Source organism: Oenanthe melanoleuca, chromosome 5 (genome assembly GCF_029582105.1).
Source record: "Oenanthe melanoleuca isolate GR-GAL-2019-014 chromosome 5, OMel1.0, whole genome shotgun sequence".
Lineage (NCBI taxonomy): Eukaryota > Metazoa > Chordata > Aves > Passeriformes > Muscicapidae > Oenanthe > Oenanthe melanoleuca.
The window spans coordinates 37,450,073-37,474,806 of NC_079339.1; the positions used below are offsets into that span (position 1 = coordinate 37,450,073).

The window sequence follows — 24,734 nt, forward strand, 5'->3', positions numbered from 1 at the left end:
GTCATCATCTCAGTTCAGTACATTTCCAGGGAACCTGCAAATTAATACATGGACTAATTTTGTAGTTTTCCTGAATATTCCCTAATTATTTAACAATCTACCAATGTCCTATCTTCACATGGCATAATTAAGAAGTTTAAGTAAGGATTTTCCATTCTAAGGATTTTTTATAAGTGTTTTCTATTCTTCCTCTCCACTCTCTCTCAAAAGCTTTCTAAGCTTAGTTATGAGTATGGCAATACCTTAGCCGGTAATTTTCACAAAGTATCAGTATCACTGCTGCAGAGACAAATTTAACCATGCTTAACTTAGCAAATAAATCACTTGAACACAACATTACACAGCTCCTGAGGATCATAAAGTAGGTCTAGCACGGAGTTGTCACTAAGAAACAAAGACAAATTACATTTCCACTAACCAAATAACTTCCTATCAGTGGGCTCAGCTGTGACAACAGAAATGTTTGTCTTCTCTTTTTCTGCCCTAGGACTAAGAGCCAAAAGAATGCTCAGTCACCACTGTGGATGGTTCCACAAAGAAGCTCACTCTCTGACTTTTCCACATTGAATTTTTGGTTTTGTTTTTATTTAGTATGCTCCAGACAGCATTTGTTTCATCTATCACCTTAAGTAAGGTGAACAACTGGCAAAGTCTGCACCTGCCTCACATCTCATAAAGTGAGATTATGCAGTGTGTTGGCTAAATATGTACAGGTTTTTCTGCCAGGGATGAAAGTATGCAAGAATATCACTCTTCTATGATTGAAAAAATATGAAAATAACTCTTTCTTCCTGTAGGCAATTCTCTAGCACCAGCAGAGTGTGTTCACATCTCTCTGAAAAGGAGATTTCTGTGTCTTCTAAGTATCTGACCAAAGGTTTTACAACTTTTAATGCAAAAACAATTACCAAAAGCACAGTCCATGCTTATAAAAATTTCCTCTTTAGCACTCTGGGTTCCAAAAGTGTCCTGGCTTTTTTCCTTCCTGGCTCTAGGCAAAGACAGAAACTCTAAAACATAGGTATCAACTAAGTAAAAACAGGACAAGATTTACTTGTTTGTTTGTTTTGGGGGCTGTTTGTGCAATAAAAGACCCCATATGGGAAACTAAGAACCCTCAGATCCTGGCTGAGACAACTGCAGAGTGATAAACTGCAGGCAGAAAGAATGGAAAGGGATTTCAGAGGACAAGATTTAAAAACCCACCAAGTTTAGGCTTCCTCTTGGCATACACAAGTTAGCTGAGGGATCTGAAATAGTCTAGGGCTTCAGGGGAGCCTAAGAATAAGCACCAGGGGAAGATCACACTCTCTTTTCACCTAAGGTCCTTTTACAGATGTAAGGAATTAAAGTTAGGGACTTAGATCAAAATCAGAGCTATTTTCTGCAGTTCATCATGTAATTGAAGAAAGTAAAAGCACTCAAAAAAATCTCCCAACCTTGACTGATACACAAATAACAAAGTAGTAGAACAAACGGTGTCCCTGTATCACACCATTCTGTTTGCATGCAAAAAAAGTTGCAGAGTGCCAGAGAAGAGCAGCTGCTCTTTTCACTAACCAGCTCAAGACTTTTTTTATTGAAATCCATTTTACATTCAGAAGGATGACGGGTTTTCGGAGCCAAAGGATCAATAGCCTATTTCCTTTTAATTTAGTGAAAGGACAATTTTATCAGGGTTGAATGCATAAATAAAGATAGGAAATAGCCATTTACAGTAGCTTATCTTTATTCATCATTTGCTTGAACATCAACATATAATTTTTGCTTTAGTTATGTTTGAAAGAACTGGTCTTCACAACAACAAGTTAACAAGAAGATGTCTTGGACAGCATTGTCAAGATATCTATAAATACACTGTACAACTGCAGTCAATATACATTGTTTCTATCATTTGGCACATACATGGATTTATCACAGCAGTGATATTGGGTGCTATAAAGTTTTAACTATACAGGTAATTTCTCTTTTGTGTATTTATTTGTAATTTATGAGCAACAGCATCAACAACATAAACAGCATAAGATGAAGACTTTGCACAAAAGCCTTTCTGATGAATAAGCACCCTATAGAGATGCTTTTCTAGAGAATTAATCCTCCAGAAAGAATAATTTCCAGGTTCTAGAGATCATTTACCTTCCTCAAAAGCATAAAGATACCCTGGTAAATCCATTTATAATATTTTAGAGCCTTTCAGCCTTTTGCTGCCATAGCTACACAGGAAAAGCAGGGCACAACACACACAGTGGTTATGAGAAACACAACAGGATCACCCAGAGCCCAACAGCCAGTCAGTGCAATGGAAGTGAGCATGTGCTTGGTGAAACCCTGGCTCCAAGACACTGTAGATCTCTTCACTGGGCTCAGCTACCTGCCTGCCTTTACCCATTCTGGACTTTTTAGCTCTGCTCCAAACCGTTTCTCCTCTTGTTGGGATAACAGAGTGGTGCTTTTTCTATCAAGAAAAAACCCAGAGACACCCACTGACACTGAAGATGAAATGAGCTGGCTGTTGTGCAGTCAGAACACACTCCTATTTTCTACAAAACTAATTGACATTGATTGAAGTTACGATGTAGCTACCTTGATAACCTTGAGCTGCCCAACTAATGTTTTCATTTGATGTGTAGGAGATGCAATTAAAATTCTGCTAAGAGCAGGAAAATATGTAATTATTTGCTGCAAAGTGATCTGAAGACAAAAAAAGGCCAAAATGCAAAAAACTATAGTATTATTTTTTTTGTTTCACAACTGATAAGCATTCACCACAAAAGATGCAGCTTTTGTAATTCCCATTTTTAAAGGTGTTTACTTGCGGGTAAGGGACAAATACAAAATTGCTGAGTATGCTTAATGAAGAACCTGATTAATGAGGTATAGCACTCTTTTTTCTAAATGGAAAAACATATACAGAAAAGGCAGGAAATGCTATTAGTGAAATTTTAAAAAAACCAACAATTTAATACAAAGACAAGTTTTAAACTACTTCTAAAAATATGAGATACATTTAAAAATTTCCTTTTCCCATGCCTGTTTTTTGAACTACCATGAACAAAACCATACTGCAATAACAGAACTGCTGCTGCAAATAAATATATCAGAAATTTCTGTATTTTACCAGCTGTTTCACTTTCATGTACAAATTCAGTCATTTTCCAAAATTTACAACTATGTTCATCATGTGTAACAGCATAAAAAATCCAGAGAGCCAGCAATAGCAGAATAACTATAAGAAAACTTCTGCAATATACAAAAAAACCCCCCACATTTTATGCCTGCATTCTCCTTTAAGTAACCTCTAATGCCACTAAGATAGCTTGAGACAATCACCATATCATCACTGATGTTGCAGTTATAGGAGCCCTGTAAAACACAACCACAGTTGTTGAAATAGAAGCATGGTTAAGACTAGTTGATTTCACTGCTAGATAGGGGCCAGCATTAGGTTTCAAACTTCAAAGCAACAAAACCTGGGAAATATTGAAAATTTGGTGTGAGATGGTAGAGATGTGCTAACCTTGTAAAATATACTAAACCAGTGACAATTTGTGTAACAAACACTTTGTTTGCCAAATATTCACAACTGTGGGATCCACCATGCTAGCTGACAAACCATCAAAGTGCAGGACAGTGGCCTTACACAACATCTTTCCCCCTCTTTTCCCACAGAATATAAAGGTCATCTGGAAATATGTCTGGGGCTGAATTCTACCTGCACCCTTTAGTATTTGAAACCACTTGTTAAGAAAACTGGGATCAATGTAAAACACAACAGTAGCTCCCCCACATGTTGAGTGGCCATGACATTTAAACTATGCAATTTTACAGCAGGCAACAAACAAGATTGGGAATTCAGGGTTAAAATCTCCAGTGAAATTTTGTCCTATAAAGTAATGAACGTTGACCAAGAGAGTAAATCAAATGGATCTCCTGGCAAACTGAAAACAGCTGTTTGGCTGAGTGTGTCTCTGATTTAAGTTTGGTAATTATTGCCCTACTGTGGCTCAAGGTTATTCTGTATTAGTGAAATAGGATATCATAGGAAAAGCATCCAACTTCTTAATTTACTGTAGCATCAAAAATTCCACTGTATAAAAATAAGCCAGAAATGTAACCTTCTAAAAACTTACCTACAAACTTTCTAAATGCCCATTTATTCATTCTTCTCACGCATAATTGCACAGAATTTTATTAAAATAAACTAGAATATCTAATGCCAAACAAATTATATGTCACCTATAGTCACTCAAACTGTGTTTTCACATAAATACACTGAAAAACAACTTTATAAACTTGGAGTCAGTGATGAAGCATCTTGACTTAATAGCCAAGCCCTGGACTTCTATGGTCTATGTTAGCACACAGAAAAATTGTTTACATCCTTGCAAGGAGAAACTTTCTTTTAAGGTCTCCTCATAACAATAGCAGCAAAAGATATGATGACACTAAATTTAATTTTTCAAAGGGTAAAAACTTGTTTAAGAAAGCACGGTAGACAGTTGTTTAATGAAAACTGAGATCACTCAATTAGTGTTTGATTTAAGAATCCAAACTACACTATGGTTTTATTAGTTGCTTTTATCTGGGTTATTAGATGCCTTTATTACCTAAAAAACATGAATCAATTATCTATGTTAATAACATAATTACTGTGGTATTATTGATCTGCCTGTTGGACATCAAACAATGTACAAGTCCATGGAAGTATAAAACTGAGTCTCCAGCCAATTAAAATGTCTCAGAAATTAAGGAAAACCCTGTGTATTCTGTGAACAGCTTAGTAAGATTTCTGCTCTGGAAATTCAGCAACAAAACTGGCTCTCCCTCAGACACAGACTGCAATTTTTTAGACACTAGCAATTACTGTACATTGCTTGACTGAATCTTCAATTCTAACACAAAAAATATTCTAATACACAATAAAACAATCTTTGAAAATTATTATAAATTCAAGTGTTTATTCTTTCTGAATATTTCTTTAAAGAGAACTCGGAGTCTTAAGATGATTCAGGTAGTTTAAGGTCAACTCGAAGTAAACACTGAACTCAGTTCAGTGTATTATTAGAGAAATAATTTCATTTAGAGAGTGAATTTTCATAGATTAATTACAAACAGGCACTTCAAGAACAACCTTACTTCACCCACCACACCATACCTTTCATTTGTTTTCCTATTTTCTCAGTTGAGATATATACAAATTAAACCTTTGCCACAACAAAACGTGCATATATATAATCTAAAATTGTTAAAATTGCTGACTATATGCCACAGAAACAACTTTTTAAAAATACCACTGTGCTATTTTTTTTTTTGTCAAAAAGGGTGGACAGACACAAGAATAGTAGTAAAATGAGTGTTCATTCATTTTAATAAAGAATGGGCTCTGTGCAAGTCTTTCTGCATACTAACACAAAACAGGCAGACTTCAATCTGAAATCCCTTCTTGCATAATCTTTGCCAAGGAGCAATTTTCATACTGACATTGTTTAAATAATCATACAATAGCAGCCAGTACAGGCACTTTGGCTAAGGGAAGGATCAAGACTTACACCAAGTCCAAGAACCCCCCAGCAGCAGTTTCTTGCTGAAGAAACCAACTGGAAGCAAGCAAAGTCCCCTTTGTTTTGAAATAAGAGAAGAATTGAAAGGGAAAGAAATGGAAGAACACAGCAATTCCAATTTATCTGCTGATCTCAAGATCAGCTTTATCCTTACAGTAACATCAGAACTAACTTCACATGGTAACTACCAGGTGAAATACAGAGAGCTCCAGCCTTGCCCCTTAGAGAAGGATGGGAAGCAAATCACCTAAAAACAAGGTCTATTGACTTAGGCAGCTTCAGAGGTTTTCCCCACACACCTCTTCTAGCTGCTTCTCAGTCTGAATGCAGTTCAAACCCATCCAACTTTAGCAGTTTGATTTCACTAGAAAATAAAGGGTAGGCCCAAAGAAATCTTTGGGCACCCACAAGTCATTCTTCAGGAGCAACATTTGATGCAAATTTTCACATTACCTAACATTTCATGTATCATCTTATGCTTAAACACACTCTGGATCCTTGATGACACCAGGTGCTATAATTATCAATTACATGTTAATACTCTGTTTCCCTCTGGCACTTCACTTCATAGAAATATATCCCAAATATTCCATTAAAATGAGGGTGTAGATGGAAGAAGATAAGAATAGATCACCTTGTCATTCAGCAGACTGAGTTTGGCTTAGTCTGAATATAAGTGAACTGAAGTCTTTCACTGGAATTTAAATTCAATAATGTTGATTTAATTTAACATATTGATTTCCATGAAAAATATAACACAACTAGCAGAGGATTACAAGCTTCTAAAATAAGACATGGGACAACTTGATGCACACATTTCCAAGGAGCTCTGTTCAGGAGACAGCTAACCCTGAGGACAAATCTTTAAGCTTAATGCTCCAAAAGCTCCTTCTATGCCCACCAGCATCTGCCTTTCAGAGCTAAATCAATTCCTGTTTCAGCCTTTCCAGGTTTCAAAATTTAAGCAGAGCAACACACAGGCCACATAAAGGCTTCAATCCAATATGCAAATCTACAGTATACTTGATGCACACAGACAAGTATCTTGTGATCCACAAGACAAGAATCTTGTGAAAACTTATCTGTGGGTGCTTACTAGATGCCTGTAAAAAAGTAGATATTTGTAGTGCTCAGCTCAGTCACTTTTTTTAAATGGAAAACCTGAGAAACCTGGTTCTCCTTTTTTTTTTTTTTTTTTTTTTTTTTTTTTTTTTTTTTTTTTTTCCTTAAATGGAAACTTTAGAAATCTACCTCAAAGGATTTAAATCTTTCCTCAATCCAGAACTGGTTCAGTATCTTCTGCCTGACAGAAGCAGGTACAGGCTAGCTTCAGTCTGAGGTTGCCTTTCTGCAGTACTGAACAGCATCACTGCACAGAAAGAAAAAAACAGACAGCATCAGGAATTGTCTATAAAAGATAAAGCATGCCCTTATAATTTAAAATTTCAGACTGACCTAAAAGCACAGTGTGCTGTGTTCTGGTACAGAGGGCATCAATCCAGGGTGTTTCACTTCCTGATATGCAATCTAGCCAGTTTTGGATCTGATCTCCACACAGGAATACAGAGAAATATTCAACATGATCATTCTACATTATAAGTAATATACAATACAAAATTCCACTATGTTAATTCAGTATCTACCAAGGGAATACAGAGTCTTAAATAGTCACTGAGACAGTTCTATAATGTAACCATAAGGACTGGTGTAATATCAAATTAATGACTGCTTCTGCAACACGACAAAATTGACCATTTCTCTGCAATTGCTATCACAGAGGAGAGAACCCAATGCAGAAAATTTACAGACAGTGACTTGATCCTTCATATTTTAACCCTGGCTTACATGATTTATGTAACAAGAACATCCATACTAAACCCTAAAATATTTAAAGATGATTAAACTGTTGTTTTCCTCAAAACATGTAATAAAGTAAAACGGTAGTTCTTTAAAACCGGCACTACATGTTTTTCCTCAAGAAAACTAATTACTATTTCCCTATTTCATGTAGGAGTCATTACTTAGTTCCACAGAATGTTTCTGTTTCCTCTGATCCTAAAACTCAAATGCCTAACAGAGAAAATAAGTCAGAGATATAGGAACCGTTATTTTAATCCCTGACAACATTCAGTTTACATTTAGTTTTGTACTGTTTGCATGGTGTTTTTCATTTCAAGATCAGTGATGTTTTCCTCTTAATTAAATTATGCTTTCACATACTAACACACAAAATTAAAGATGAGCTCATCCACCACCAAAATGCCCCTGCAGTCAGAAAGTAATTAGTCTTACAATATGCACTCTGAAATTTCAAATGACAAATTCTTAAACAGTGACTCCAAGATCCAGCAACTTCTATTGGTTAATATTTTGTATGCATTGCAAACTTCTTTCTTGCCCCATACTAAAGACAGACATGATAAAAATAGAGGACAATCTATAACAACAAACAGAATCAAATATTTGATTTCTCTGCTTTTTTTTTTTTATTCACACTATGGAGAAGTCCCCTCTTCACAACACATCCCGAACAGTGCCCAACACTACAATGTTTCCAAAGCTTATTTTTGTAAAAGGATCCTGAGAAAAGGTGAGCTCTTTAAAACTCCTCACCAGTCAGAGTTAGAAAGACCTGTTTCTGAATCTACAGAAAACAATTCAAAAAGGGGTATAATCTTGGACTAATATACTAAAAATCTTAACACTGCTGTCAGTGTCTCAGCATGTGGCTATCAGCAGTGACAGTATGCAAGTGTTCTGACACACACTGCAAGTCACTGCCCAGCTGTACAGCAGCTGGCTCCAACTAAGCCCAGAACAGGTCAAGGGTGATGTGAATCCTTAAAGCACTGCTGGCCAGTTGTGTTTATCTTTGATGGCCAAAGAGTGCAAATGCCAAAAAAAGAAAACAAAGGCTTTCCCTAGCCTTGGATTTCCTAAATGATTTAATGTCTTTGTATCCTACGAGAAGCAGCTCCAAATGTGACACTTGTATCTGTAGACTGGCCACTGGACACTAAAATGCATGTAATAGAGAGAGCAGAAGCCATTAACCAGGCAGATGTCATAGCCTACCTTGACAAGGACTTGCTTGGAATTATCCTCAAACACATCTGCTGACCCAGCAGTCTCAATGCCTTCTCAAATAACATTCTACTGATAGCTGCAGGACTTCTAATTTACTAAGCCAAAGGCTTGGGATTTAACCAGTTTCCAGTCTTTTACATGCCAAAGAAATTGTTCTGTTCTAAAGATGTCTAGAAACATAATGCTAGAGCAGAAATGACCAGAGGAACTATTACAGTGATTAAGCTGTGGAATGAGCTAGACTGCAGCGGAATAAGACAGAACAATTTCTTCAGGAAGATTTCCATATTGATCACAATTTTATTCTTAGTATTGTCCAAGCAGATAAAAGCAAAAACATGCACTGTACAAAAGCACACTATACACTCTTCTATAGGAATCTAATGGTAGAAATAAAGAGCCACACATGCCCACAAACCTTGTTACCATTATACGTCAAAGTTGGTACTTCCCACTGTACTCTGAATTCTCTACTCTCTGAAGTGACTTCATAAAATTCTGAGAGTATTGCCATTTAAAAGTTGACCCTCTTTTGACATAGTACTTGGAATATAAATATGGTATATGAGTACAGAATTAAACAACCTGATAATTAAGGAAAATATATAGAGTTCAGAAAAGAAAATAGAGGTACTGGTGAGCTCTAAAAGCAGGAACTCCAGTAAGTTCTGCTCAGAAGATCTTAACACTTAGTTACTGCTCTGGATTAGTAGCATGTCTGTGCCACAAGATGAGGCTAATGTCATCCTCTTGGGCTTTCCACATCACTGCTCTTTCACTACACCCTCTTTTCCTTTCACCCATGTTCCCTCCAGCCCATGCATTTCCAGTTCAATTTTCATTTTTAAGTACTAATTCACCTATTTTTTTAAAAAAAACAGTAAGGCTGTTTTCTGCTCTCAGAATAACTTTGGAAGCAAGAGAGGGAAAAAAAATCAAAATTTACATTTCTTATTGTGTTGGATGGTCCTAAAAACTCACCAGCAACCACCTTCTTGCTGTGACCCCAGAAATTCTGTCTTTGCTGAAGCTTTACCAGTGGACAGCTGGGTTCTCATCCCATTGAGCCCACAGCCTCATACTGGGAGAATAGGCTATGGCTAATTTGGGTCTGAACCCTCTTAAACTGATCTCCAAAAGACATTAGGCACACAATAGTCCTAATGACTTTATCTGGACTACTCAAACCAGTTTCTCACCTGAAGCACAATATTTCCACCGCTTGGCTTTAAAAATAACATAAGAAGGAAATAAATGGTTGCCACCAGCATTTCCTCAGACACATGGTAATGACTTTGTGCTTTGCATCTTGAATAATGAATCCTGGTTTTGTGTTACTCTACTTACTAGTGGGGCTGGACACCTACATTTATTATGGATGTAGGTGGTTTGATTTAATTGCAATGGAAAATTTAAGCCTAGCTTACATATAAAACTGTTCACATTTCAGAAATTCCCCCAAGGGCATTTAAAATCCTTGGATTTAAAGCTCAGAAAATCAAAATATTCTTAATGCCAGGTAAGCACAGTTAGTACAGCTGATACAAAGTACCTTAGAGTTCTATGATCTTCAACCTCAAAAAAAAAAAATCAGATCAATTTGTTTTACACTGGTAGATGACTATATAAAATACATAAACCTATGAAAACAAGGATATGGCACACATATATATTCACAAAGAGTTCAGGAATGTTCATGCTATTTTGTTTTGACTCAATTCTATTCAAATACATATATAATAAAGCACTCAGATGTTTTTAAATCAACATTTTTCACAATATAAGTTTTTACATGGTCACTGAACTTCTATTTCAACAGAGTCCTTTGCATTACTGTAGACTGTAATGACACTGAATAATGCTCATTTAAATAGTCTCACTGAAATCAGCTAGAGGCAGACTGACAAACAATTGCTTCTAGATGAGAGCTACTCCTATAAATAGTCTCAGAAAACTCAGCTGGACTAAGCAAGTCAACGATTTTGACAATCTGGATCCACATAAATAACTACCAACACACTAATTTAAGAACAGCTCTACTCTTCCCATGCCTTTGCCTATTGTAAGTGTGATGTGGTAATTGTTTTTTCTTAAATCAACATCCCAGGACTATATATAGCTGAAGACAGCTGTGAATCTCAACTTATTAAAAAAAAAAAAAAAAAAAAAAAAGTGAATGTTTTATTTTACCTTTTAGGCAAAGAGAGCTTATAATTGCTATTTCCTCTAGTAATTTTTTCCTCTTTCATTATTCCATTTAAAGTACATTAAGTAATTGACAGCAAAAGAAATTAGAGAATATTTTCCACATAATACTACCTGACTGTAATCCAATGTAGCCTTAACAGACATGAATTGTCACAGATTGCTGTCTTCTAAATAATGTTTCAAAACATCTTGCTCTTTATATTTTAACATCTAGATTTTTGAGGTCCAGTTACAAGTGTTTACCATAGAAAACTCGGTCAAGCTGGTGTTTGACCTTTGACAGGAAGCTGCCCTCACTCCAGCTAGTCCCAACAAACTAGGCCCAAGACAATAAGCTGCTTTATAGCTATTAGGTAGGCCAGTGTGTTTCTCCAGGAAGACCTCAAGCTGAAAAGCCAACATGCTTGACAACCACAGCCAAGGTACCAAGGGCCCAAGCACTAGACATTGGAAAACAAATGGAAAAGCACACATGGCTACATCTGGAATCCTAATGGGCCACCAATGGTTCCCAGCTAAAGGAAGAATTACCAATGTTATTTTATCATCCCTTGTGCTAACTTAGCTGTTTATGTACAGCAATAAATGATTTTTTAAAAACATATTTGGGTCATTATGTCATATACCACCAGCAAGTACGATTGTTTTATTGTGCTTGGAGTCAAAATACACTGCTATACCCAGATGTGAGGGAAGTTCAAAACCTCTAGTCCTTCTGTATTCATTCCTGTTGGACAAATGGATTAAGTTTTTAAAAGGGAAACTGAGAATTTTTATGGTCTGTGCTCCCATCTCACTAGTAAAATTCACACTGATATTTTCCTATAGAAGTTTGCCTTGCCAATGATAACATTAAATATTACCTTAGTAAGCAACTCAAAATTTCAACCAACAGGAAATGCCACACATTTTATTGTCAAAACATCCCCATTCTCTTCTTCCAAAGCCACAAATGTTATATAAAAGAAATTTTTTTTTTTTTTTTTTTTTTTTTTTTTTTACCTGGCGCCCTATTGAAATTCAAGGCAAAGTAATCATCGGGCTGTGGAATGAAGCTAAAATGCATAAATATTTATTAACAGACTTAATAAAGGAGGACTCTGCAGTTATGGCCCTGAATTTATATGTGCAAACCCAAGCTTTTCCAAAATCTACAATCAGAATATTGTGTTTCCATGTAATAAAACATGGGATTTGTGTAAAGACTTTTGCACAGTATTTCTAACCCTAGCACTGTGGCATTTAAACTTTGAGATCAAAGCAGAAAAAAAGTCAGATCCTCCAACATTTGCTGCTTGAGAAAGGTAGCAATGTAAGCAAACAGCAAAAAAGTATATTATTTTTACAAGATGTTACAATAAATTAAATGAAGGGTTCAACATGTTTTGGAAATAGTATTCTAAAATTGAATGTATCCCAGTTTATATCAACATTTATCAGCAAAATATTTCACAGCTTTCTGTTCCACAAGACATTGACAGAATTTGAAAAGAGGTGCAATTTAGAAAGTGACAACTGAATGCAATTTTGTAATTCTAATTTCAGTCAAAATGAACAAACAATTCAAAGAAATCAGGTTTTCTTCCCCTTCCATTTGCGTTCCCTTTTTTCCTACTTCTTGCTGCTCTGTTGCACTTTCACTCCATTTTTTCCCACTTTTTTGATGGGGGTGGGGTGTTTCTCACAGAAGAAACAAAACTGAGTAGAAATACACCAAAAATCTACAACTAAATGCACAATAGAGTACAGTTGCCCACGATCTTCATTTTTTTGGTATCGTTTAACATCAAGGTGCAGCTGAACAGAGCTGTAGTTTCTTTAATCTTGCTAGGAAGGTTGCTAAGTGTGCACACACTTACCACACAGGTTAAGCTACAACTGTGCCAGCCCTTTCACAGCAAGAGCAGGGCAAACCCTGTGGGGAAGACTGCTGACAGCCAAATGATCCAGATTAGACAGATCACACTGTGACAGACATGCAATGCTTATGATGATGATGCACTGAGAAACATTCTCAAATACATGATATATTGAATCAAGATGGATGAGCTGGTCAATAATCTATAGATGACTTCCATTAAATTAGCTGGGGAAAAAACAGCTCAGAAGATTTTAGGGATTTTTCTATCAAATGACTGAAATGACTTCAACACACAATGACTAAAGAAAGAGCAAACAGGAAATCTATTTGCAGCAACATCACTACTAAAAGTTGCTTCTTTTCAAAATAGTTTTGAAGGCATTGTTTTTCTTTTAATATGACACTACTAGTAACCCTTATTTGCCATAGAAACAGTGAATTTGATACCCTATAATAGTGTTTTTAAAGCTGACAGCAGAGTGCAGAATGTGAAATCTCCTTGCTTCTGCTGGTTAAAAGCACAATTAAGTAAACAGCTAAGTGTCTCCCCTGATTTCCAGGAACAGCAGAAATACATTAAGTCTAAAGGAAAAAAATACATCCCAGCAACTGATCTCTAGAAAGTTACTTCAGAAGTTTCTGTTCTGTTTCCAAAAGCTACAGTAAATAGGGAAACAAAACACTTAAAAATTCCATTCTTGCACTGCTATAGAGTGCCACATCTCTGTAGTGTGCTGGTTTTATGTTTATCTTTGGGATGACTGTATATATGAGCATATATGTCTATATTATATCCATATATATGTGTGTGTGTGTATGTATATGTTAGCATATATATATAACATACCTAACAATTTAAAATTATTCAGAACACCTTTTCTGTGCTGCCTTTCCAGATGTTTTTTTACTTAATGAAAGAAACAGAGCAAGGATTAGAGAACTGTTTCAGAGAAACACAGAACACATTGACAAATACTGAAAAGATAAATATGTGTTTTCATACTCACAGAATGAAATATAAGATACCTGACATATGCCAATTACTCCCTCATGTTACCATTAGGAAAACTTGATCCTGGACAAAAATAGATTTAAAATATATTTAAATCCCACGTGACCTTATATCAGCAGAAGTGAAAGGAAAGAAAAACAAAAAAAGATCCTCATTTTGTGCTTCCTCTGCATATTAGTTCATATTATTTTTTCTCCCTTTTTCCAATCCCTCCCTCCATATTTGCCTCCTCTTCTTTCTAAGGGAAGAGATGATAAATGATTTATTAATCACAGTGTTTTTCACATTTGCCTGTGCAAGACTATTCATCTTAAGCAAAATTTGTTACATTGAAACAAGTTTTAAATGACACAGAAGGTTTGTACAACTATATAGCAAACAATAAAAATATTTGATTTACAAAATTCTTATTGGGAGTTTTGTCTTTTCAAAACAGTGCTTATATTTTCATATATGGAAACTAATTCTAAAAGCATAACTTAAATATCCCTTTCAAAAGCACTGCTGGCATTGATTGGCAGTCTCCATTATGAATTTTAGACATATTTAGCAGCAATGATGAGCAATTTCTACAGTTTCTCACTGTACTCTTACAAATCAATTAGAACACATCAGCTTTTAATTTTATTGGTCTGGCATTTTTTCACAATAATTACATTTTATTGTGGAAAAAATGTGTTTTCCCTCTAGTGACTATTTGGCAAATACGTGTTGAGCATTTCTACCATTAATTAAAGTGGCTAATTTTTGTTTACTTCTCTATGTCCCAGTATCTGTAACAATTTTGAAAAGAATGTACTCAGCTGGCAAGGGGCCTGTTTAACAGCTTTATACAGGACACCAAGGTATTTTGCTCATTTTGAGTGCATCACAAAAATGGCTACCTCTTCAAAGGCCCTCTTTGAACATATGGAGAAGGTAATTAAAAATACACTCCCTATTAGACAATAAGAAATACTGTAAACCAGTGCATAAGTACACTTTTAAAAGCAGTGAGATGTTTGTAAATGGTTATGAAATACTTCCACATGTGATCATATTTTCACAATAATGTTGACTATCAAACATTATACTGCACATTAATTTTTATTGTTGAATAAGATAATGGAGCCAAGAATACTGTAGACTGTAAAGCACAGCCTGTTGCAGCTTATTTCCTGGCCAACTCTTCATACCACAGATGTCAGGCAGCTATCCCAAACCATTCCACATATTTACTGGTGCTCTAATTTTTCCATATTAGAAGTCTTGTGTTTAGCTTTTGTCCTCAGTAGCATTAACCAAGCAGTTCATAAAATCTGTTTTTAAATGAGTTGCAAATATCAAACTCCTTTGTGAAGCCACTTGTTTCATGTTCCCCTTAAGACCACAATCTGCCATTAACAGAGACTAAATGGCCTGTGACTTAGGCAGAGAAAGTTGCTCAAAAGCCAACTAACATCTTGTTTCAGAGGGTACTTTTAAAACAAACGTCTAAGGTCAAATTTAAATACAGGTCTATCATCAACAAGGTAGAGTCATCAGAGCTTAAATACAAGCACTGCCAATACAGTGTCCTCCTAAAATTAAACGTTAGTCTTTCACAGGCTGAATAATAATTTTGCCTTTTGGCAAATTAACAATGGTGACCAATATAATTTCAAAACAAAGTAACCATAGGCCAGACCATCCAACAAAGCTATATGCAACAGAAGACTTCTCAAGTTCACAGCAGCCCAACACTAGACCTGTCAACATCAGTGGGCACACGGGCTAAATTTGTACATGTGAACTTAAATTCACTGTCTTCAAACAGAATTTTATAAGTAAGATCAGCCAGGGGTAAAGTTGAGTATCTTAGGACACCCCACACTGTATATCTTACTGAAGGCAAAATTGTCCAAAATATGAAGGTTTGTAGAGTACTAAATTTTGCCAGGGATACAGCTGACTGTTGTCCAGGGTTTTTTTTAACATAGACCATTGTATTTTTTAAAGGCAGAGAATAATTCATTGTCTAGGAGAAAGGCAGGAAATTTTTCTTTGGCAGGTTTATTTCTTTCTTTTTGTTTTGTTTTGTTTCTTCTTCTTCTTTCTTTTTTTCCAGTTTTAAATTAGCAGATGTTTGAAGCTGCTCCAAGGTTTGGAATGTGGAAGCAATCCCAGTGGAGACAGATTAGTGGCAGAGAGCAGGTGAGGTGGTCAAAGGTGGATGTAAATACAATTTATCAGATGAATCTGCAGTTTGTCATATTGGTATCACCACTGCATATGTGGCATATATAAAAGCTTTGGCAACTGAGAACGAACATCATTCCTCTAGCCAGTGTAGTTAGAGAGAAAATGCATACCAATACAGGGATGTGGTACAAATAAATGGTCCAAGAAATCCTTGATTTTACAAAAACTCTACAGCACGTGTAGAAAAGATATGGGCAGGGATTCTACTAAATAAAGCCCCCAAGACTCAAACCACAAAAAAACCCCAAATGAGCACAGACACATACACACCTTACCCCTCATCCTCCCTTCCCCCCTTTATCCCCCACACCCACAAAGAAAAAGTTCCTCAATTACTGGCAAACTAAACTAGGCAAATGTCAGCTCTCAGACTAAGCATGAGTCATAATATGACCCATTTGTCTGGTCAAATAGTTCAGATATGATTCCATGATGCCTACCAGGTTCTCAGTTCTTACAGTTTTTTTAGGTAAAGCTTTCTACCACTTCTGATAGGAAAAAAACATCCTATTCTGCTGAATGATTTGTCATTATATCAGTTATATTCTCCTTTGTGATCCCCAATACTACAGCAAAGAAATATCTTCAAGCAAAAAGTCATCTCATATCTTTAGTACAAAATACTGCATGTTTACTCAGCAAACAACCAGAAACTTATCCTTTTTTTGGCCTCACAAGATTACCAGAACAACTTCAATGGAATTGCCTGTATCTTCAATATGCTGAATGTCCCTAGACAAAAAGCTGGAAAGCTGAACAAAATCAGGGGACTCAATGCTTAGTCATTAAATTAGCTACATGAGAACACTGGGTTCATTTGTGCATCAGTGTCATTTCACTGCAGCAACAAAACTGAACATACATAACATTGCTATCTTCTACATGACAGGTATAGTTCTTTGGTTCTCCTTTCTATATCATATATAGATAGCAAAACATAATACATACATATATATATATATATATATATATATTTGTGTGTATGTGTATGTGTGTGTGTGTGTTATAAATATGGGCCCCCATATAAAATGGCTTGCTGGAAAATGGAACAAATTAAATTAAATTCATTAGAACTGTCTAAGAAATGAAGTCTGCCTCTTTCTCAAAAACCCTAATTATTTAGAGCCCTAACACCATTTGATGCCCACACAGAAATAAACCTGTATGGTGCTCTTCTAGTTGTGATGAAATGCTATGGCATCCATATGCCAATGAAGTCAGGACTGGAAATTTCCCTTCCATGGATTAAAAGTCTGTCAGCACCATGCAGCACAGATGCACATTTAGGAGAAGCCCTGGTAAAGACGTGGGCCCCCCAAAATTCCCTCCCCTCTCTTTCTAGCCCAATTCAGCAGAAGACTCATTGAAGTCCAGCTAACATGAACAAGTGCATCCTCAACTGAGGGTTGTTTGGGTTTGGAATCAGTTACCCCTAGCTGCCAGAAGTGTTTCACATTTAATGACTGACTTCACCTGTTTGTAGAGATTACTTTTGTCACTCTGAATTTTAACGGAGGAAAGCTGGAATTTAAAGTTTTCTATTATAGTAAAGCCAGGTTTTCTTAAGTAGTATTATAAACCAATTAGGTTAATTGCAAGATGGTCATAATAGTTTTTCTAGACTGCACATAGTGTCCAATAGGTTTAGCAGATGAAGAAGATAAATAAGTAGACAAAAATATTAAAGGCAAGAGGTTTTTCATACCATCAGCAGTCGTGGTAGCAGCTATTGCCACCAGAGCCAGGATTTAAAGTAAATACCAGACTTGACAGGGTGTTCCTGGCTCCATTTTATTATGCAGCTTCATCAATTATGCACATTCATCAATTTAAAAAAAAATAATTTGAAGAATAGTGACAAATTTAACTGTTGTGAGGAAATAGAAGTCTGGAGTTGAGTATGCAAAACCAACAAGAAGAAATAGCCTCAAACTGCACCAAGGGAGGTTTATATTAAATACCAGAATTTTTTTTTTTCACTGAAAGGGGTGGTCAAGAGTAGAGCAAGTTGCTCAGGAAAGCGGTTGTCACCAGCCATGGAAGAGTTAAAAAAAGACATTCTCTTCAATAAACAAACAAAAATCCCTGTTAACAGTCCAGCTGTGAGTTACATCCATTTCCTTCACTGGAATGTATCAAAATTTAATTATCTTTGCCTTTTTGAGAAAAAATAACCCCCAGACTTCAAAACACTTACTTTTATTTTTGACACTTCTTCCTCCTCACACATCCATCACTTTGCTTATCCTGTTGTCCATTAAGACTTGCAAGTCTTAAAAATTTCCCCTTTCCATCTTCCTTAAATAATACTCTCCTAACAGCCTAAACAGCGTGTGCCAAAACAGCACAGTGTTACTACAATAAACAAAACCCCTTTCTATCTCATCAAAAACAGTTTGTAAACTTATGGCAAGACAGGACACACCAATATCATATTGAAGAACATAAAATGCGCCCTGATTAAATACAGGAAACATTAGATAAAAAAAATACAGATAGCAGTGATGTTCTAAGCCAGGAGCAGTAATTCATCTTTGCCTGTTAAATGTTAAAGAAAGAAAATGGATAGCTACTAGATATTTTTAATCAACTTACCGTATCATTTAGTGAGGAACAGTTTTTGGTAATGACAAACCAGATGCAGTTCAAACTTCTAGCAGAGCCCTTTGTATTTCAAAAGTCAGAGCAGAGCCTTCTGTAAGGGAAGCTTTTCAGAGATGTGCTTCAAGGCAAGAGCTGAAAGTAATATGATACATGGAAAGGTAATGCCAGAACAGTCCAGAATGACAGGTAAATGCTTTCAGGGAAAGTGGTGAGCAGCAGGTCTAGCTGCAGAGAAAAATGAATGTATCACATTGCTTTATGTTGTGGCCTGCTGAAGGACGTGGTGCAGTGTGAAGAAATATTGCATCAAAAAGAAGTTCTGTACGTGCTCTAAGAACCTGTATGTGACATCTTTGCTTATTATATCTTCTGTGCAAACATTAATATATGTGATACATGCATGACACTGTAGACATCTACTATAGTGTACTAAAAAAAGGAACATTTTCTACTGTGCCCTGCTTCTGCAAACAAAGAGTACAGAATCTGGGCTGATTACAATCACCCCTGCACTTTAGGCACCTGTCTCCTGAATACAGAAACAATGCTCCAAGCCCCAAACACTTCAGCAACTTTATTAAAATGAGCTATTGTGCAGTAATTATATAACTATATCTATACCACATCCTGTAAAACAATCGACAACCATGGATTCACATTTCTTTCAGCAGATTAAAGGTGAGAAATGGACTCTTTAACAAATGAGAAAAATATGTGGTTCACATGTAAGTGAAATCTAAGCTTCTTTCTGAAAACACGAGAAAAATAATGCAATGAACTAATTCATGCAAGAAGAGGCAAAGAATGCTAATAGAATTTATTCATTAAAAATTACAACAAAACGCTTCTAGAACTTTTCCACATTCAAAAAATAATTTAAAAGACAATGATGGAGATTTTCCTAGTAGTATGTGGTTTTCATAAATATTTTGAACACTCTTCTTTTTCTCTCAAACTTTTTAAATCATTATGTCTATAAAGTCAAAATTTAGTTTCTCAGAAGGCCAAATTAAAACCTTTTGATGGCTGAAAGTTGGCACATACGATACTAGCTGTGCTTCATTCAAGTCCTCAGCCAGCTTGGGAACTTGTACTATTTTCAATATTCATCTACAGACTATAGTAAAAAATCCAAACAAACAAAGAAAAAGCCAGAACCTCACTTGACCCCTCTCCCTGCCCAAAATTCCCAATCAAACCACTACCACCAACAACCAAAAAAAAAAAAAAAAACAAAAACCCAAACCCAACAAAACAAATTCTGGGTTGCTAGTGCCAAACAGTCTGCAGACATAACGAAAAGACAGGATAAAGGAATTTACAATTCTACTAAATGAAAGTCACTATCCATGGTTTGCCCTACCTGAAATGTCAGTAAGGCTGTTTTACCACAGAGGTCAACAGAAATAGAAATAGGTCAGTAATGGAGCGCAGGAGATGCTTTGATTGAAAAGTCCTCCTGCTGCATGCAGGTTGGTGAATAGCTGGCTTCAGAGTATGTAATTGAATTAACAAATATTAAAGGGAGTAAAATGCGGTTGGCACACAGAACACAATTCCCCTGAGATGCAGATTTCAGACATATACAAGTTCTAAGAATATTGATGGAATAATTACATGAATAGAAAAAAAATAAAATATAAATTTTCCCTTTCTTGGTGTTCCCTGCACTGCATTCTCACTGATGCAGCAATACATACCCACATGCATGAAGCAATACTGATAGCAGTCAATAGTCACTCATCTGTGAGCTGTTTAATAGATCCAGGACTGCATAAACTCCAAATTGATTTAGGTCTGAGACAGCTTTGGTCACCAAAATTTTTTTCATTACTCCATTGAGCTGTCAGTGTACATTCTTATGGCTTCATTTACCTGTTTTCTGTGATATAAATGTCGTATTGCCCTCAAAAAAACAGAGGAATTTTAAAAAATAGGCAAAACACAGACAAAACATCGTTCATACAGTGGGTTCATGTAAGGAAGTTCCTCTGAACTAACACAGATGTCTGTGAACCAACTGAGCACTCACTCTGCAGTCAGAGAAATAAAAACTCTTCTGCAAGGCTTGACTTACCCTAAGAAAGGCTGCTAAAGCAGGTCAGATGACAAGACTCTTACTGAGCCATGATTACACCTAAGGGCTTTTGAGAGAGTCCAGAACAAATATGGCTATCTAAAATAACCTGAGAGGCATTTGCTTGTGTGCTGCATATGCTATTTGCACCTGTATATATGATCTTGGAATATCACATGGATGCTTCCCCCTCTGTCATCCAGGAATGCAAAGGAACAGACATGCACGAGAACTTTGCCAAGGCTAAACTGTTCCATTTCATTCAATATCTTCAAATATCACATCCAAAAATCTGTAACGAAATATGATTATAGTTTCTGGCACTGCAGTCTAATCAAGCAGATAAATAAAGATGTTGAAGTCAATGTACTTTTCACATAATCAACCACTCAAAACCAGTAGTCACTGCAATTTCTGTACCTGCCTGCTCACCACAAAACTTGCACTGGAATTGTGAAAATGATCTAAAATTTCTTCTTCTTCCCCTCTAAGGCTCAGGAACTTTGAAATGCAAAATGGGAATTCACTTGATGTGAATTGTGACAATATAGGTGACAAATATCAAGATTGCTTAATTATTTTGTCGTACTCAACATCCAGTCTTATCAGGACTCACTAACTGAGGAAAGATAATATTATTGTCATAGACAATGGCAATATTGAGGACTTTTTTTAAAATTAGCTGGCTACTGATTGCATGTAATTCAATTAAGTCTCCCTTTAATCCCCATATTGTTTTGATACACATATCCCCAATCACAAGATTGCTACTTGGAAACACTTTGTTTTATCTACCTGGCAAATCGTCCTCAAGTGCGTTTTTCACTGGTCTCCTCTTAATAGAATCACATAAAAGATTTAATGCACAATATATTCAATGAATGCCTTTACAGTCACAAATATAGATTGATTTATCTGCTTATTAAAGCCTATGAACATTAACTGTAAGTAAACAATGAGCCAGATACCCAAAACAACTGTTTCATTAACATAGTTAGGGGTTTTAGAAAAATTTCGTGATTTAAAACTACCTTTTACAGCAACAAAAGAAAATCACATTCTTTTGAAGAACTTGCAAAAGATTACCCTAATTTTTGCATTCTGTAAACAGGCAATATTTAATCTGTTTAAAATTAAACTCTGAAGATCAAATCAGATAGGCTTTTGAAGGGCTCAGACAGAGCAAGTAGTTTACTGTTGTATTTGCAAGAGATACTGCCAGTTGTTTGGCCACACAGATATCATTTAGTCCATAACTTAAACAAGCACTGATAAAATTTTTTTATGAAAAGATGCTATCAGCAAAACAAACACAGTATTTCATACTACTTCAAAGCTTATTTATAATGTGTTTAGAAATATTCAGTGGAAACAGGAAAATAATGTCTTGATTTTCTAAACTTTACAACATCTGCTTTTACTTACTTGAAGCATTGTAAAGTTCTCCAGATTTCAAATGGGTAGCTTTTCTTTTGTCTGGTCTCAAATTCGAAAGTGTTCACATTATTTTTTTTACCTCACACAATTTTCCATTTTTCACTTAAGAAAATTCAGTCACATGAACATCTCTTCAGCCTTCAACAGTGGCAAATAACAGTTAAAATAACTTAACATTTTGAATGCGCACATTAGAAACCTGATAGAAATTATCTTTTCTCATAAAGTCTTCTTTCTAAATATTTAATTTCTAGATCAAGAACTCTAAAGAATTCCTGCATATTTATTTCCCAATATACATGTGTAACTAGCTCTTTTTAACCAGATATCATGCTGTTTATTTATACTACATTCTCCCAGCCAGGAATAAACTGCAGAAAGCACTGCTTGCAATATACGCAGTTTTTTTCAATGGCTTGGCTTGTAGGAGTGACTAGAACCTTCAACAAGCAAAGGGCTTCTCCCCTCTGAATCCTTTCTTGCAGACAGGAAAAGTGATCACCTAGCCAGTAAGATGTGACAAATGCATCTCAATCACTTTTAATGGCTTACCATGACCTGTTTGAAGATGCATTATTATATACAGCTTTATTTATTTTCCTTCACTATGTAAAATTAAAGCTGTTGGGGATTTAGTGGGAAGTGATATCCAAAGCCTTTAAGCAGGCTATCATATCCTATTTGATAAATACACAGAAACATCATAAATAACTTCCTCTACCTGCTGAGAGGTAGACAAGCTACTCCTGCTCATGAGTCACTTTCTGGCTGCACAGAGCTTAACAAGCTGGGTGCCTAGTGCAGAACATTTTATGTGACTGCACCTTGGCCTCCTGATCACCAGGATCAGGCTGATCAACTATTCTATGGTCTGGCTCCCATCTGGCCTCATCATGTTTCCCTCCCATCAATCAGTAGCACCTGAGGGGACAGGAGAAAGGGGCTGGTGGAAATCTGGATCTCAGCCCACTGTTGAGACACTTGGGTGCATCGTGAGGCAGAAGGTTTAGTTTGCTGCTTAAGTTTTGCTGCAACATGAGATGAGGTCTGCCTTGGACATGCCCAGACCCTCGAGGTTGGAAATGCTTCCAGGTCTACTAGCTTAAACACAGCTTCTGTGTGCCTGATATGCAAAGCCAGTGAAGAGAGAGAGATTTCTCGCAGAGTCCTTGGGAGAAAAACCAACAAAAGCATGTTTGCTCTGACTGTAAACAGCTAAACAGCACTGATGCTCCTTTTCTCTTTCCAGGGTGATAGAGGCTTAGTTTTAATGATAATTTTCCTCTTATTTTTATTTCTCATTATTTTTTATACCTACATCTGAAACAGCCATGGGATTTGCCAGTGGCAGCAGGTATATGCAGAAATATAGACTGCAGCATATTTCCTTACAGTGGAGGTAGAATTAGACATCTCAGATCTTGCCATCTCAGGCTGAATTAATGTATACTAAGATCCTCAAGAAGCATTACAGAGTGCTGCTGCCATTTGGGTATTGTTACCTTAAATGACTGCCAGGGGAAAATCTGACCTCTGCAAAGGAAGATACAGAAAAGGAAATTTAAAACTTAGATTCTCAGAAATGTTTCATACTTTCTGTCCAAGACATTTGAACAACACACAATAGAATCTAGAGTTTGGCATGTTACAGTCTACATAAGAAGATGAAGTATGTTTCTCTGCATCCTCTATTTGTGATGTTTTAAGATTTTCTATTGTCTACCTATACACAGACTTTGGTCCTCCAAGCTGTGGTGCCACAGAGGACGTTCATCTTTATGTAACTAAAAAATGTCCTTTGCTATCTTTCTCAGGGTGTCAAAATACTCGACAAAAACTTCCTAAAGCAGAGAAAACAGCTCATTAACTGAAACAGGCATTTTAGGCAGCTTCCACCTCCTATACCATAAGTGTTGCCAGGAATAGCAGATTCTCTAGGTTTAAATGATGACACATGGCACATTACTTACCCAAGACAGTACTGACCTTTAAAAACTCACTCCCCTTTGATAGTATTAATCAGCCTTCTTGTTCCTTAAATAAATTATAGGTGTGGACTTTCACAGGCAGGAATATAACTCAAAAGGCTTAAGGAATGGAGGTAACTTGGGGTTTCATGAGCATAAATGGTCAAGTTCTAAGCTTAAGTGAGACTACAGTCGATGCTTCAATGTGTGATGAGGCCTCTTTGTGCCATGCATTTCTGGGGGGCATGGCACCTGTAGCTGCCATTAAAGATTCCTGGATTGCAACCTCATCTTCTCACTGCCAAAAGCACAGCTCCATTTTTTGTCACCTGCCCACATGACTCACTCTCTGCACTGGTCCATGAAGAGAAGAGTGAGAAAGATGGGAGCTGAAGAAAATTCTGCATCCAGCAGAACAGTGTAGACAGAAGTAGATACTAAGAGATGGTAGGTAAAGAGTAAAATGCAGAGTACAGTTTAACTCAGCTTTAAAAAAAAATTATCTTCATTAAAGGTGGAATGATCAACCACAAGAAACTTCTCTAACAGACAATTTGTGGAATATACTTTTAAAAAGCCTCATGATATTTGTGATCAACCTTGAAAAATGCAGTAGAAACAAACCAGTTTTTCTATGGTATGGCCCTCCTAAAACTTTCTTTCTCTCCCACAGGTACCCAGTGCTCCATTCTAACTGGCT

The 24,734-nt window shown here is 36.2% G+C and overlaps 1 protein-coding gene across 2 annotated transcripts in view; it reads right to left on the minus strand.

Moving 5' to 3' along the window:
* SLC25A21 (solute carrier family 25 member 21) overlaps nt 1–24,734 on the minus strand; it is a 227,266-nt gene that overhangs the window by 172,141 nt on the left and 30,391 nt on the right. The window contains exon 1 of one of the 2 annotated variants that reach the window (XM_056492660.1): nt 6,813–7,702. The exons of the other annotated variant lie outside the window; for it this stretch is intronic. The gene's annotated coding sequence lies outside the window, so the exon portion shown is untranslated. Of the gene's footprint in view, nt 1–6,812; nt 7,703–24,734 lie in introns of those variants that run through there. 2 annotated transcript variants of the gene reach the window in all.